The sequence below is a fragment of the Rhinolophus ferrumequinum genome, chromosome 7, assembly GCF_004115265.2.
Source record: "Rhinolophus ferrumequinum isolate MPI-CBG mRhiFer1 chromosome 7, mRhiFer1_v1.p, whole genome shotgun sequence".
Taxonomy (NCBI): domain Eukaryota; kingdom Metazoa; phylum Chordata; class Mammalia; order Chiroptera; family Rhinolophidae; genus Rhinolophus; species Rhinolophus ferrumequinum.
Genome location: NC_046290.1, coordinates 48,157,545 through 48,173,741, shown reverse-complemented (window position 1 = coordinate 48,173,741; position 16,197 = coordinate 48,157,545). Strand labels below are relative to the sequence as shown.

The 16,197-nt window shown below is 33.2% G+C and overlaps 1 protein-coding gene across 4 annotated transcripts in view; it reads right to left on the bottom strand.

The window, feature by feature from the left end:
- POLK (DNA polymerase kappa) overlaps positions 1-16,197 on the bottom strand; it is a 66,678-nt gene that overhangs the window by 39,780 nt on the left and 10,701 nt on the right. For 3 of the 4 annotated variants that reach the window (XM_033110045.1, XM_033110049.1, XM_033110046.1), the window contains exon 2: positions 1,125-1,248. The gene's annotated coding sequence lies outside the window, so the exon portion shown is untranslated. Of the gene's footprint in view, positions 1-375; positions 502-1,124; positions 1,249-16,197 lie in introns of those variants that run through there. The other variant, XM_033110047.1, reaches the window with a different exon arrangement.

Sequence of the window (16,197 nt, the reverse complement as noted above, 5' to 3'; positions counted from 1 at the left end):
TAAATGCAGACATCCTACATTTAAGCTGCCTTTAAATGATGAAATGAAAGGAAAAGAAACATTTAATGAATGCTTACTACTATTTCACATAAGGTATAATATTGAGGCCAAACACTCTGAGAAGAATTAGATTTGGCCTTTAACTGGGTCAGAAGAACTGGGCTATCATCAATACTGGTGCCAGGCAAAGTTGGGACAAAGTTTTCAGCTACCACTTGCCTTGTTGATGCTCAATTACCAGGCAACTTACGTTCAGTTTCATGGACATAGGTTTACTACCATCTACAGAATAAGACTTTCAAGTTTATAGCTGCAGTCCAAATGCCTGTCCGACATTTCAAATTTAACCTGTCCAAAACTGATCTTCTCACATACCTCCAGCCCACAAACCAGCTCCACTTGCAGCCTCCTTCATCTGTTACAGGCAACGGTAATGCCTTCCAGTTGCTCGTGCAAATAACCTTGTAGTCACTCTTGACCCTGCTCTTTCTCATACACCCCACGTCCAAACTGTCAGGAAATCCTGTGGGCTCTGCTTTCAAAATGTACCCTGAATTTAACCACTTCTCACTATTTTCACTCTAGACCAGGGGTGTCCAAACTTTTTTCAACGTTTTTCACCAAGGACCATATGCGGTAAAATACACAAACAGCCGGGCCACTCACGCGAGGTGAAGTACGTATTGCCTCACCTGGTTTATTTAAGTAAACTAAATGTATTTTTGGAATTTGCTGCGGGCCAATTAACAATGGATCATGGGCCGCAATTGGCCCGTGAGCCGCAGTTTGGACACCCCTGCTCTAGACTGAATCACCATCTCTATCTTATGCCTGGGTTATTGCAATATCCTCTTAAATAGACTCTTGTTTCTGCACTTGCCTTCCTACAGTCAGTTATCAACAGAGGAGCCCAAATGATTCTTTTGAATCACAAGTTAAGTCATGTCACTCCTCTGCGAAAAACTGTGCAGTGGCACCCCATAGCACTCTAGAATGAAACCCAAAGTCCTTAAGAGAATATGGATCCCAGTTACTCGTTCCCAGTCTACCCTCATAGCTGTCTAATACTCTCCAGCCACAGTGGTCTCTTTGCTGTTCCTCAAATCTGCTGGGTTCACACTAACCGCGAGGCCTTTTGCACTGGCTGTTTCTCCTGATGGGTTCTTCGGCCACAGATCTTCTTGACTAAATTCCCTTATCTTCAAATCTTTGCTTCTCAGTGAGCGCCTCCCTATTTAAAATTGCAGCCTGAGATCAGATAATTGAGAGAGAGAGAGAGAGAGAAGGAAAAAGACACAATAAATAAATAAATAAATAAATAAATAAATAAATAGTAAAATTGCAGCCTGATTACGCCTCCTACCCTCTCTTCCCAATGTCTCATTGTTTTTCATAGCCCTTATGAATTCCTAACATAATATGTAACTTTACTTACATATTATGTCTGTTGTCTGTCCCCCCTGTGAAAATGTAAGCCTTATGAGAGCAGAGAACTTTTTTCTTTCACTTGATCAATCCCAAGTGCTGCAGACAGTACTTGGCACAGAGGAAGTGATCAATAAATGTTTGTTGAATGACTAAACTCAATTTATGTCATTTTCTCATTCTTTTGATATAGCATGGTCACATAATCATATTAAAAGACTGGGACAAAAACTGCTTTTCTGACATTAATAATTTAAGATATTTGTAGCTTTTCCTTATTTCAACATTAAATATGTAAGAACAAGTATGTGAGCCAAACGACCTCCAATCTTATTAATCGTTATTTTCCTAAGGCATTTAGTGGTTAAATTAGTTCATTAAAGCTTTTGGGATTTGTATTAGAATGTAAGAATATTTTGAATTTACATAATAGAATGCTCGCTAGGCTTCATTACTATTTAAAAGATTCTAGCTTATATTTGTTCTTTGGGAAATTAAGATGTGTTGTTAAATTTAATTTCTTTGACTAAATACTTTCTAATTATACCTAAAGCTAAGAAAAATTGGAGAAAGGCAATAAGCAACACACTAAGTTTTAGTATACTTGGATCCCTATGAGTTCTTTTTGGTATTATCATGTATGTCACCGTGGTAAGCCTGCTTTTGTTTTTCATTGGTCAGTATTCTGTTATTTTCAAATTTCTACAATCTCTCATTAGTCCTGGTTATCTCTCTTCTTCCTATTAGTTCTTACTGAGTTTATCTAGAAATCCATAAATTGAAAGGGGGAGCTCCTAGCAGACATGATCACATAATATCACAAAGTATGATGATTTTCCATATTTTTTGGCAAGTGAGATTTAATGCTACTTCTGATGGCTTCAGGAAGGCGGTTGAAATGTCAGTGCCTAGTATGGTGCTTGGTATAAGATAAACTCTCAATCAATAGTTATTTTATTATTAAAGTTAAGCCAAATTTCCAGAGCTGTGAAAATCACTAGTCTTATTTTTTTCTGTCTAAGATAAAGACACTATATAAGGGAACAGGGTACACTGTCAGCATCCAAAGCCAAAGTTCACAGATATATAGATGAATTCTGTTTTGCTAACAAAGAAGTATTTGTCCTAAGATTGCTATGCACTATCACATATACTCATAAAGTCCCAAAAATCTATGAATGGATATAACTGTGACTTTATAAACAAAAGTTTCTTGAATAAGAAAACGGTAAAACATTTTTATAGCTTGATATTACAGAATAGTCTGTTTTACTTCAACTCAGAAGCACAAACAGTAATGTACAACTCAAAGGAAAGAACTCTGGATTCTTATAGTATAGCATATTAGTTTAAAAGCACATTTTTCTCTGAAAATATTCAAATTCTTCTCAGTCTGATTCTACCACTAGACTATTCAGGTTACCACTTAAAAAATGTAAGGATGGAAAATTAGAATTTTTCAGAAGGGATTCTAAAGAAGAAGTTTTTGTGTGGTAGAGTTCCTCTTACCTATAAAAAGCACACAAAACTATGTATACAATATCATAAGTGTTTAGCATATTGACCAAAGCCACCTGGAATTAATATACCAGAAAATATGCAAAATATACTCAGGGTAATAAGAGAAAGAAAGGGAGTGGAGAAGAGAGGGGAAAGAGGAGAAGGAGGAAAAACCAAACTATAGGGAAGTTCCTAGGTGGAGCTCGCTTCCTTATTTCTAATATAGTATAAATAACCAAACCCAATAATCCCCCAGAAAACCTGTATATGTCTTAAGAACAAATATTATTTTTAAACTCTCCAAATGTTCAAATATGTAATATGTTTGTTTGAACAGATTAAGCACCCAGCACAGCACAAAACTTCAGACTGATTAACTGTTCATTTTATTATCTAAATTTAAATACAATAAATTAAGAATATTACCCTAATTTTAAAGTAGTAATTTTCAAATTAATGTCTGACTTTTAAAAATTTCCTTTTATATTTCTGCTTACTGTAAAAGTATTTTTTAATTGTCAAGAAAATAAAAAAAATCACAGCCTTAAGACTTTAACAGATTATTTTCCATGTTCCTCTCCAATTATTTTACACACATACATATGTGAACACATATACTCAAACCATATACCCACAATTCTTATATGACGGGAACAAAAGCACAGAGGTAACTTTGCATTTTTAGCTTTACCTTTTAATATCTTTGCAAAATGAGATGTACGAAAATTTCAAAATTATTGCAGAGTGGATTATTTGAAGATTCTTAAATTTGTATGTATCACTGAGAAATAACTTAAATAATATAACTCCCACAGATCCTAAAACAAGGAAACATATGATCAAAGAAAACTCAAGTTTTCACCAAGGACATAAAGTCTATTTTTTAAGAGAGAACCATGAACATATTCTTTTCAATTGCCTTTTTCCTTCCTGAGTTTTCCATTCATTTTATTCTAATGAAGAATGGGACAGAGGCAATCAAAAAAATCTATACTTGACCTAATGTTACAGACATATAAAATTCACTTTTACAGAATAATAAATTGAAATTATCTGCTTCTTTAGTTAGTTACCTATAAGGGAGCTACCGTAAACAGAAACCTTGCAGGCCAGAAGGGATTGACACAAAATCAAAGTGATGAAAAGCAAGGACCTACAGCCAAGATTACTGTACCCAGCAAAGCAATCATTTAGAATCGAAGGACAAATAAAGAGCTTCCCAGACAAGAAACAGCTAAAGGAGTTCATCACCACCAAACCAGTATGACAAGGAATGTTAGAGGGAGGAGACGGAGGAGGAGGAGGAGATAATGATTAATAAAAAAGAAGTAAGTATATATCTATCAACAATTACCGTGTTTCCCCCAAAATAAGACCTAGCCGGACCATCAGCTGTAATGCGTCTTTTGGAGCAAAAATTAATATAAGAAGAACTGGGTCTTATATTAATTTTTGCTCCAAAAGACGCATTACAGCTGATGGTCCGGCTAGGTCTTATTTTCGGGGAAACACGGTACTTTAAGTGTAAATGGATTAAATGCTCCAATCAGAAGATAGGGTGGCTGAATGCATAAGAAAACAAGACCCTTACATATGCTGCCTACAAGAGACTCATTTCAGATCGAAAGACACATAGACTGAATGAAAATAAAGGGATGGAAAAAGATACTTCATGAAAATGGAAATGGAAAAAAAAAAAAGCTGGGGTAGCAATACTTATACCAAACAAAACAGACTTTAAAACAAAGGCTATAACAAGAGACAAAGAAGGACCCAGTAATCCCTCTTTTCTGGGTCCTTATCTGAAGAAACCCAAAGCACTATTTTGAAGGGACATGTGCATCCATATGTTCATTGCAACATTATTTACAATAGCCAAGATGTGGAGGCAACCTGGGTGTCCATCCATGGATGAATGGATAAAGTAGAGGTGGTACATATGTGCAATGGAGTATTACTCAGCCATAAAAAAGAATGAAATCTTGCCATCAGCAACAACATGGATGCACCTAGAAGGTATTGTGCTGAGTGGAGTAAGTTAGACAGAGAAAGACAAATGCCACATGATTTCACTTATATGTGAACAAAGAACAAAATAAACAAACAAAATAGAAACAAACTCATAGATACAGAGAACATTTTGATGGTTGCCCACTAGAAGGAGCATTGGGGGATGCGTGAAAAAGGGGAAGAGGTTAAGAAGTACAAATTGGCAGTCACAAAATAGCCATGGGAATGTAAAGTATAACACAAGAAATATAGTTAATAATATTGTAATAACTATGTATGATGTCAGGTGGGTACTAGGTTTATTAGGGTAATCACTTCATAAGTTATATAATATAAATGTCTAATCACTATGTAGAACACCTGAAACTAATATAATATTTTACGTCAACTGTAATTGAAAAATAAAACAATAATTTTTTAAAAAGAGTGAATCTTTATGTAAACTATGGACTTTGGGTGATAATGACATGTCAACATAGGTTCATCAATTGTAACAAATGTATCCTGCTAAGGGTGGGGATGCTGAAAATGGGAGAGGCTGTGCATGCATGGGGCAGAGGCTTATGGGAAATCTCTGTGCCTGCCTTTCAATTTTGCTGTGAACCTAAAACTAACCTAAAAAAAATAATATCTTTAAGAAAAAGGAAAAAAAAAAAAGAAACTATCTGCTTCTTTACTACAGAATGAAAAATATCCTGATACAAAACATAAACTAAAGTGTCATTCAAAGGTAAGTTCCCCAAAGCTCAGTTTATAAGTTCCTACTTTGATAATGAGTTGCATATTTGTACAAAGTCTGCCAGGTTCTTTAACAATGAAAACTTTGTCTATACTCAAATAAACACACTAAGGACATTTAGCAATTGTGAAAAACTAAATTTAAATCTTATAGAAGTCAATTGTTTCTGGGGATGTTGATTCATTAGCACAAAGGAGGTAGGCTGAGAGGTTCTTTCTTTGGGTCTAGAGCAAGTCAGCAAAAATATTTACTTACGTAGAAGTGATACTGAACAGACTAATTTTGTTTTAGTTGAAATACATAGTAAAACGCACAAGTCTTAAGGGAGAGTTGAATACATATGTTCTTAGAAAAGGAAGAAAGGGTTCTCCTATAGTACTGTCTTTGGTACTTTAATTATTATTTAAGTTCTATAATCTCAAACGTTACCATTTTAATATAAAAATTATGTAAGAAGCCAGGAAAATAAGGTAGAGTTACACTAGTATTAGGAAATTGAGCTATTATATTATACAGTGTCTTATACAGTGTCCTACATTATTGTAAGGGAAATATTTAATAAAGTCAGAAAGTTGTACAAGATATGATTTTATTTTCCTATCCTGGAAAAATGATCCTTTTAATTGTCCCCCCTGAGTCCTAATCTTGATGTTATTTCTTGATCCACAGTTGCTGATTTTTTAGATTTCTTATAATTCCAACAGTCTATGGTAGGAGTTTAAAATACTTTCACAACTTAACCCTTTTCAAATGAAATCTTCAGTAAAACTTCAGACTTTTCCTTAAATCTTTGCAAATGCCGTGAAGCGCTCCTATAATTTCTTCACATATATTCTATCGTTAATGTAAAAGAATACATAAGTAGCATAAGAAAAGGGAAAGTTAATAGTAACTTTCATTTCCTTTATTCTGCTAATTCCTTAAAAATATCTGTGAACACTGATATACAATATATATTGAAATTGGTACCAACTCCAAGACTGCACTAATAGTTTCCTATTATTTACTATTGATGAATTTTAAAAGGTGGTTTCCATAAATCAGGCTCTGGAAATTAGTGTTATGGCTTTTTTTTTTTTACTAATCTTATGCCTGAAAACCAGAAACAAAAAATTAAACATCCAGAAAACATTACTTCAGGATTTATCAAACGTGGGGGAAAAAAACAGCCACAAGGAGTTGTGATTTTTGAGTGATTACCCCAAAATGATTTAAAACACACCCATATGCTTTCCCCCTGCCTTAATAAAACTTCATAATAATCTGATTTTTTAAAGATCATACTATATTAAAAAGAACTTTCATTTTAAACATTTATAATCCATTTATAAACTATTATTAACACCCTGTTATGAAAATATGTTTAAACAGATATGATACAAAAAGCATGATAACAAACAACTTCTGGAATTTACATTAAATAGCAAAAAAAATTATGCTCAATTGATGAGATGATCTTTCCTCTTCCCAGGGTTATATGCTATAACAGCAGTGAAGGAGGAGATAATGATTTATTTTTAGTGATATTCTGAAGCTTCAAATAACATTAAAGGAAGGTTTGTGAAAGGGAGCATAGGTTAAAAGAAACTTGCAAAACACTAAGCTAGAATAATTTATTAAACTATCTGTTACACAAGAACTGATTTATGTTAGCTAATGAAAACTATTAACCCGTAAAAGGAAAAGCAGTCCAGACTTACTGATATCTGTTTTTTTCCGTAATGAGATCTAAGTATGCTAACTGCTTATTTTAACCTACAGAAGACTTAATAAACAGTTCAGTTCCAAGAGGCACTTTGATATAATGCAAAGAGTACATGCTTTGAAACCAGATAGTCCTGGATTTAAATTTAAACTCTGAAATTTAACTAGCTTTGTCTTCTTGGGCAATTTATGTGATTTCAAGGTCTATGAATCTTGTTTTCCTGGTCTGTAACACTTACTTTCTAGGGTTGTTGAGGATTAAATGTTTGATATGTAAAAACACCTAGCACAGTAAACATATAAGCAGGCATGAAACAAATGTGGATTCTCTCCTCTCACTTTCAATCTTACTTATTTCCCTAAAATGTGACTAAGCCTACAGGCTTGGCTGCTAACACGAGCATGTAATTGATTGAGAAATAATAGAAAAACAAAGAAAACTTCATTCTAAATAAATGACAAGGGAACAAAAATCACACACACACCCCAACACATACACACACACACGCGCACACACACACACACACACAATGCCACCTAACTTTAGGGAAGTCAGAAAGAAGAAATGGCACATGCCACCCCACTGATCCCCCTTCCCTCAGATCTCGTGGAACTCTGAACCAACCAGAGAACATTCTTCTTGGTTTTTAAGCCTCTACCATTGACCTGATCCTAAAATTCAAATCCAGGTTCCAAGCAGTTATATTTTAGTTTACCTCAAGTTAATGACTATTAAGGTCATCAAGTCTAGACACATGAAATTTCAATAATACCTCATGTTGAGTTTAATCTCATGTTTAACTGTATGAATGCACTGTCATAATACATTTGGCATGACTGATTTAAAAATCACATATATTACTGTCTGGACTATGTGCAGAAATACTTCATATTAATAAACTTTGAAAAATAAATGCATTTTAATGTAAAAAAAATCACGTTAATATACTTCTAAGAATAAATCAAGTTCTCAGAGTAAAATTTTAAATTAAATCCCAGAATGTTCCCAAGAAAATTTCTGGAACTCTAGTTTAGAACATGCATGTTTTGAAAAGGTAAATATCTGCTAAAGGCTTATATTAAAAATGATTTAATCCCTTAATCTAAAAATGCACTTGTATTATATAACCTTCACAGGTAAGTAAGATGCATCTCTGTCTTTGGAGGACACCATAATTTTCTTTAAAAAAGAAAATGAATTCCATGCCTTGTTTACTTGCAGAATTTTTCTTTTTTATTTCCAATATAGTACTTGTTGTCAATGTTTCTATCTTCCTGACCAAGCCTCAAAGGGCTGGGAGTCAAGTAGACTCTAAAAACAACATCCATTTATTTCAACAGAGGTTAGAACCATACAGCTTATTACCTCCTTTACTTAAAGGCTTAGCGCTAAGAATAATAGCAACATAGTTTTGGGACTTAAAATCTGGCTTCTTGCTATCTGACTATAGTAAGAGGTTAAAATAAAGTACTTCTTTACTGAAGTAAGAGTTTAAATTTATCGAATTTCAGAATTTTAAACCAAAATTGTATTAGCATGTTTACAAAACCTTTTAAGTTAATCTTTTTGCCAATACCATTTGCCCAATGCCAATAAATTATTATGGTCTGACCCTGTTGTTAAATCTGCATATAGTATAGCCATTATGAAAATTGGTCAAATGTTGACAGTAGCTTCCAGCATATGAAGCATTCATTTCTATCCTATCAAGTACACGAGAACCAAAATTTGACCTACAAATGAAGTATGTATTTCCTATTACTACTAAAATAATTACCTTTACTAACACTTCACAGGTGTTAAGGCAACCAAGAAAAAGATGCAACAAATAAATACCACGATGTGCCCTTGACTCACTTCTTACAAACAGAACACAGCAGAAGTGATGAGATGTCAACTCTAAAAAATCAGTTTATAAAAGAACGTGACTTCCATCTTGGATACTCCCAATCTCACTGGGGATGCCAGCTGCCATGTGAGGCAGTCCTGAGAGGTCTGTGTGAATCACCTGGGAAGTGGATCCTCCTCCAGTCGAGTCCTCAGATAAGACTAGAGCCCTGGACAACAGCTTGACGGCTACCTTATGAGCTAGAGGCACCTGGTTAAGCCAAGGTGGGATCCTTGATCCATGGAAACTGTGAGATAGTAAATTTATAGCTTATTCTCAAATTCTGTAATTATCTCATCACAGATCAGCACTAGTCCACAGACCACATTTTGATTAGCACTGCTATAAAACAGCTGTATACTAAAGATTATGAATGTTTTCATTTCAATAAAGGTGAAAATTTAAAACATAATAATAAACTGATCAACTAAACAACTTTTATGTCAAGTGACTTTTTTCTCTAGAAGCTGTGCAAGCGAGAACAAGGCAATATTTTTTGCAGTACTTTGTACAATTAAAATATAAATTTCAAGAGGGCAAAAACTGGTACAGTGCTAGGCCAATGAGCCTGTTAACTTAATAAATGTATGCTGAATGAATGAATGATGGGCAGGTAACCATACAGAAAGGAATAAAATTAATGGTAACATCTCAATTAAGTCTTTTTAAATTCAATAACTATAAAAGCTAATAGTGTTTTACATGCATTATCCTATTTAATCTTCATAAGAGATGAGAAAACTAAAGTGCAGATTTAGTAGGACCTTAGATATGGTCATACAAATCTGTACTGTATTTTAGGTCGGGCTTCAAAGCCATCAGACTTATTACACAATATAAATACAAATAAGATAAAATAGAAAATTAGTGAAATCTTACCAAAAGAGATGAAACTAGTTGTTCTGTTGACTGATAATGGAAGTCACATGAAAGTGGTATGAATGATAACAGATAAAACATCATACATTATTGTGATAGAAGGCACAATTTATTTCTAAATTTAGTTTTAAGTGATATCATGATTTTGAAAACTCTAAAAGCCTAAGAAGTCTTCAAATGAAAATATGAAACAATGACAAGGAAACTAAAATAAAGTTATGAAAATATGATCTTCATTCAGACTTTTCTAAAAACTATAAACTTAAAAAAATTTGACAGATCACTTTTTTTTTAGTATCGTAAAATGTAATAAACATTGTACAAAGAAAAATATGTTGGGGGATCAACTGCAGATCCTCTTTTCTAATGATCTGAAGAGCAATTTCTTCAATAATCATGGCATCTAAAACAAACAGTTCATTTTAAGTTATAAGGCATTGCCTTACCTAAGAACTTAAATAAAAATCAATAATTTAAAAAACCTTAAAAAAATAAATCCCTATATTTCCACCTAAAGCAACACAGAAAATAAAAGAAAAGCATTATACATAAAAAGAAAGACTTTTTTTTCCTGGAAAAGGAGAGCTTCCTAAATCTTGTCTTGGTACAAGTGAAAGTAGCAGCAAAAGTGACTTCTCTTTTACAATACTGTCAGTGGTTTCTTCCTTTTTCTTTCTTTTTTTTTTTTTTCATGAAACTCACTTTTTTTTATTAAAATTTATTGGGGTGACAATGGCTAGTAAAGTTACATAGGTTTCAAGTGTACAATTTTGTAATACATCATCTATGTGTCACATTGTGTGTTCACCACCCAGAGTCAGTTCTCCTTCTATCACCATATATTTGATCCCCTTTACACTCATCTACCACCGCCCTCACCCCTTACCTTCTGGTAACCACTAAACTATTGTCTGTGTCTATGAGTTTTTGTTTCTTTATTTGTCTTGTTCCTTTGTTGATTTCAGGTTTCTTTTTTTTTTTTTTTTTTTTTTTGGTTTCTTCCTTTTTCAAGATATAGTTGGAAAAGCGAAACAAAAATTTTTTAAATGAAAAACTTTTCTCTATAGTTAGAAAAAAATGAAACAAATGAAAATAGAAAATATTAAATTCCATAAAGGTAGACCACATTTACTAAAAATATGGATGAATAACATTTTCTAACAACTTACCATATGCCAGACAGATAGGTTCTAAATGCTTATGAAGCAATCTCTCATTATATCTCATGATTACTAATTTAGATATCATCCCAGTAAAGTATATATTAGTAGTAAAATATGTACGGAAATTGAGGTTTAGAGAATGTATGTAATTCACCCATGATAACAGGTGGTGTCCATGCCGAAATTCAAATCCAGATTCTGTCTCCACAGCCCACGTCCTTAATCAGTATGCTAAATACAGAGGGTGCCAAAAAAATGTATACAAATTTTAAGAAAGGAAAAAACTATTAAAATTGTAATACTCAATATGTACTGATAACAAAAGACGAATACAAGTCATGTTTGACTTGTATTACAAAAGGTGCTCAAAGTGGTTACCATCAGCATAATTTTAATAGTTTTTTCCTTTCTTAAAATGTGTATACATTTTTTGGCACTCTCTATATACAATTATTGCCTAAGATGCCAGCAAGTTTATTTTATCTTCATTCTTGAAAGACATTTTCATCAGACATAGAATTGACACTTTTTCTTTCAATACTTTAAAGATGTTGATTCACCGTTTTCTAACATCTGTTAAGACCATGATCTTTCAAATTGTTCCTTGTAGACAGTGTGTCACTTTTTTTTACTTCTTTCAAGGTTTTCTCTTAATCTTTGGTTTTCAACAGTTTGGCGATGATGTGCCTAGCCATATCCCCTCCTTCAAGGGACAGAGCTAGACCAGGTTCCTGGATTCTCTATGGACACTTTACTCCCGCTCCTCTTCACCAGACCTTTTAAAGATATGAAGGTTTTCTCTGTCTCTGACATGAGCAGGGCTGTCTTCCTCATCCCCTCCCACTCTTATATTGCATACACCGTATTTAAAAGTTTTTCTGTTTTTCCAAAATACCCTCCTACACACACAATGAGGAAGAGCATAGAAGGCTTTTTCAAGGCTTCAAAAATTCCCAACCCCCTTTTCAAGAATATGACCCACAAAAAAATCTGTTTGAATTATGTACCTGTTTAACTTCTTTCTGCAATATCAAGCACTATACTAATCTTAATCACAAAATAGTTAATGTTCTCATTCCATAAAAAACTAGCAACAATACCTACAAAGAAGCAGAGGTCTTTTTGAAAAAGGCCTTCGTCTCTGGAGTTTACCAGCATTTCTTTATTTCACCCATCTTTTCACATGTCTACTTGAGGGCTAAAGTAAATTTTACTACATGTCAAGTATTGATCCCCTTGACTTCATTTTGGTTTTTAATGATTCTCTCAGATTGTAATGTATAAAGTATGGTTCTACCGCGAAATGCTTGCTAGCGTGGGATCTACATGATAGCCATGCTTTTCTTACTGTTTATGATGTCTGTGCATTAAAAGTTTATTTAATCATGTAAAGAAATAAAAAATTCTGTTATTTTAGGTATTTCTAACAAAAATGGCCTATTCCAATGTCCCAAAGAGGAAATGTTTATTATATACTTTATACTTGAATTTTTATACATATTGTTTTTAAAAAATGCAAAAAACTTACTGTATTGGGCAAAGATAAATGAACAGTAGTATATTAAGATGTGCTTTGATCTTTAAGATGAGTGCCTTATGTGGTCAAATTATTGCTATTTTGGAATGAATTACAATGGCTAACCCTTTTACCTAAGATAGGAGAAGGAAATACAAACTGGTTCAAGTTTAGTTATGAAATAATTAAAATTAAGAAATGTAGTTATAGGGCCGGCCCGGTGGCTCAGGCAGTTGTAGCTCCATGCTCCTAACTCCTAAGGCGATTCCCACATGGGCCAGTGGGCTCTCAACCACAAGATTGCCAGTTCAATTCCTCGAGTCCCGCAAGAGATGGTGGGCAGCACCCCCTGCAACTAAGATTGAACATGGCACCTTGAGCTGAGCTGCTGCTGAGCTCCCGGATGGCTCAGTTGGTTGGAGCGCGTCCTCTCAAACACAAGGTTGCTGGTTCGACTCCCGCAAGGGATGGTGGGCTGCGCCCCCTGCAACTAGCAATGGCAACTGGACCTGGAGCTGAGCTGCGCCCTCCACAACTAAGATTGAAAGGACAACAACTTGACTTGGAAAAAAAAAAAGTCCTGGAAGTACACACTGTTCCCCAATAAAGTCCTGTTCCCCTTCCCCAATAAAATCTTTAAAAAAAAAAGAAAAAAAAGAAATGTAGTTATATTAACCTTTGGCGTACTACAAGTATCTACTAGACCCAATTTTAGTTTTTGAGTTTCTTCTTTGAGCAACTTTATTGGTAAGCATTAATATTTTATATATTATTCTTTCTTAGAAATCTTCCAAAGAACAAAAAAAATTATTCATTTTTTAGCAAAAATAAAATTCACTATATCTTACAAAATTTCTATATGGATCTATTTGATTTCTTTATAAATTGAAGATGCATTATGGTGATCCTTCTATAAATTGAAGATATATTATGGTAACTTTGGGATCGTATTTTTCCTATATGTTAAGTATTTTCCTATTTTATCATCCTAGGCATTATTTAATCATTACTCATCAATTATTTTTTAACAGCTAAGCTAAAAAAATAAGAAAATGAAATACCGAAATCACCTAAAGGGGTGATCTGCTGGTGAAATAAATCATCACTATTGTATCATCCCTCAGTTTTCTCATTGTGTTGTCCATAGTATCACATCTTTGAAAGAAAGTATAAAATAAGTATAGAGACACCATTTTGGCAGGGTTTTTGGTGGGGCAAGGGGGTGGGGGAGAAGGGTAGCTTTAAACATAATTGAGAGTTCCTGCATTTTTCATACTGGCAAAAAAAAAGAAAATTGACAGAAAAGTTTCACATTATTAGACAAATTAGAAGATGAATGCAAAGAGACTAATAGCATTCTAGACTATAATAACAGTGAAGTTGATCTTATAAGCAAAATCTCAGACTATGAATTTTCAGATGATTCAAATATATTTTCTCAAATTCAACAATCAATGGTGAACAATGCATTTTTAACAATAAAAAGCAAATATGGCATTCCCATCCAGTTAGTCATTCAACAGGAAGAACTTCACCATAGAGTATTTTGCAGTAAGAACTTGGAACATCCCATTTTGTCATACATGAACACATGTATGACAGTGTTCTTTTACTCTTTATGATGTCTGTGTATTAAAAGTTAATACAGTTTGTAAGTGAATAAAGGCTTAAGGCAAATGTGTAGACAAAGGGAATATGAAGGAAATAGATGATCCAGAAATGAAAACTTTATTGGACTTATAATTCTAACTGATGTTTAGAAATATAAAAATGAAAATATCTTGCAATTATGGAGAAAGAAAATGGTTGTCTTCTCTTTAACAAGATTATGAGATGACGTCAACTTTTCAATGTTACTGCATTTTAACAACATAAGTGCAAGATAAAGAACCATAAGTAATGATAAGCTGGATCTATTAAAGATGCATATGAAATCTGGAATCTTTATTTACAAGATGGAGTTTCAAGATCATGCAAAAGTCAATGAGCAGCCAGTTGCTTTCAAAGGACCTTACTCATTTTAGGGAAATATGGAATAAGATTTTGAGTTTACTAAGTTTTAATTTTTATTACAATTTCTAATAAAATTGTTCACTATCCTTTATTACTACTTCTCAAGGTTATTCATAAATTATTCAAAAATATAAAAAAATGATGATAAACGCTAATTCCCAATTGGCATTATTAATAAATCAACACATAATTCTTTTATCAACATTAAAAAAAGGGATAAACTGCAACATGCTCCAGAGATCAGTATTTATGGGTAACTGGAACATGGGTAACTAGATTTGCTAGCAGACAGACTCCTTTATTTATCAGTCATAAAAAAAAAAAAGTGTAAATGGGCTACATAATATGCTATTGCAGCTGAAAATGGTAGTATGTGGGTGAATTTACTTTTAGGAAAATTGTCAAACCAAAGGAAAACTATGCAACATACTAGAATGTAATCTGGCTCTAACAGATGCTCAAATGTTTAATCATTTTAGAATAAGTTTGGTTTTTTATTCTAAGATCAATTTTATAAATATTTAGAGTACATATTATAAGCTATGACCTTGAGCAACTTATTTAACTTCCTTGAACCTTTATTTCTTTATATATAAAATAAGGATAATGTCTATCATGCAAGATTTTTGTGAACAGTGAACACTAAATGTAATAAACCTAAAACTATGTTTGATAGTAAGTCCTTAAGAAATGATACTTTTTCCTTACAAAAAGCTGTGATGGAATCTGGTTCTTCAGTTTTTCATTAATTTTAACCATGCTACTGATTTTCCTCCTGGACCTTGTTAATTCTAATTCCTACAGCTTCCCTTCAATTATCACCAATTAAACTTATTCTATCCATCCATAAATATTTCCTGAACACTTATTATGTGGCAAAGAATTTTACATCTTTACTTGATCTTTAATAATATAACTGTTAAAAAACGTATCAGTATCTTTATATACTTATTGTCTGTATTCCTAGTAGTAAAATGTTAGGAAACAATGACTCTATGGAAGATGTGGTATATATCTCACATTTATAACACCCCATGGATCATCATATAGCTGGTTTTAATGAGGATGAAGATAAACTGTATATTCATAAACTGTCTGTATCACCATAACAACATGTACGTTCTATAACAATATTTTTCAGCTTACTTGACTAAGAAGAAGAGGATCTGAAATTATAGTAAAAGTGAAACAATGGAAGAGCTGGGGAGAAAAACAGGAAACAAAACACACTGACTAACTATCATGAGGATCCTACCAATTCTTAAAAATACACTGCTTTATATAGTATGACTTTAACATATTAACAAAATAATTTCTCAACGTAATAGGAAAAAAAGTTAAAAGTTAGAGACTCAACAG